Raw genomic sequence first — 915 nt, 5'->3', positions numbered from 1 at the left:
ACTGCAGTTCGAAAAAGTCAATAGTAAAGTGTGAAAAAACGACAAATCTTCATAAAAATATCAAAGCCAATACAATTCCAACTGTATTAAATTTTAGTATAAATTTATGTATTGCATGATCAATAAAGTCATACTGGATAGTATTGTAGATAACAACAGGTGATATCGTGTAATTTATGACTTTTATTATACCTACTCTACTATAGTAAGTAAGTAGATTATAATACATATTATCAATTTTTTCTTTAGACTTATCACCGGCGCCGTGGCTTAGTTGGTTAAAGCGCCTGTCTAGTAAACAGGAGATCACGAGTTCGAATCTCGTCGGGGCCTTCGTTGTTCTATCAATTTCTTTTTTTTTAGCATTTTATTGCTGGTTACGGACATACCATATAACTTGAAAAGTTTTAGGAAATGACAACCCATGTCACTACATGCCATTTACGTTTTTGAATAGGTATCTCAAAACAAGCAAACTATCAAGATAGTCCCCTATAGCTATAGATCACTTTTTACCACAGCATAGTAAAAGAAAAAATGATTTGAACAGAAAATAAATCCGATATACATATTATACAAAAAAGGAAATCAAATATCGTCATCAGCCAATAATCATCCACTGCTGGACAGTAGGCCTCTCCCAAGGAGCGCCACAACACTCGGTACTCGGCCTTCCTCAACCAACCACTACCGGCTACCCGCCTAAGGTCGTAGGTCCAGCGGGCAGGAGGCGCCCCACGCTGCGTTTGCCTGTTCGTGGTCTCCACTCGAGAACTCGTCTACCCCAACGGCTATTGGTTCTTCAGCAGATATGACCAGCCCACTGCCACTTCAGCTTGCATATTTTGACGGCTATGTCTACCGACATAGACCTTTTACGTGACTCACGGTACTCAAGTTGGCACTTAAAGGTTG

General features: G+C 39.5%; 1 non-coding gene across 1 annotated transcript; it reads left to right on the top strand.

Annotated features, from left to right (window-relative positions):
* The first annotated feature begins 259 nt into the window (after positions 1-259).
* Positions 260-333, top strand: Trnat-agu. Its single transcript has one exon. It is a non-coding gene; the product is annotated as a tRNA-Thr (tRNA).
* Positions 334-915: the final 582 nt, after the last annotated feature.

This window comes from Plutella xylostella, chromosome 3 (genome assembly GCF_932276165.1).
Source record: "Plutella xylostella chromosome 3, ilPluXylo3.1, whole genome shotgun sequence".
Taxonomy (NCBI): Eukaryota; Metazoa; Arthropoda; class Insecta; order Lepidoptera; family Plutellidae; genus Plutella; species Plutella xylostella.
The sequence above is the reverse complement of the archived record's forward strand: the minus strand, read 5'-3'. Positions and strand labels throughout refer to the sequence as shown.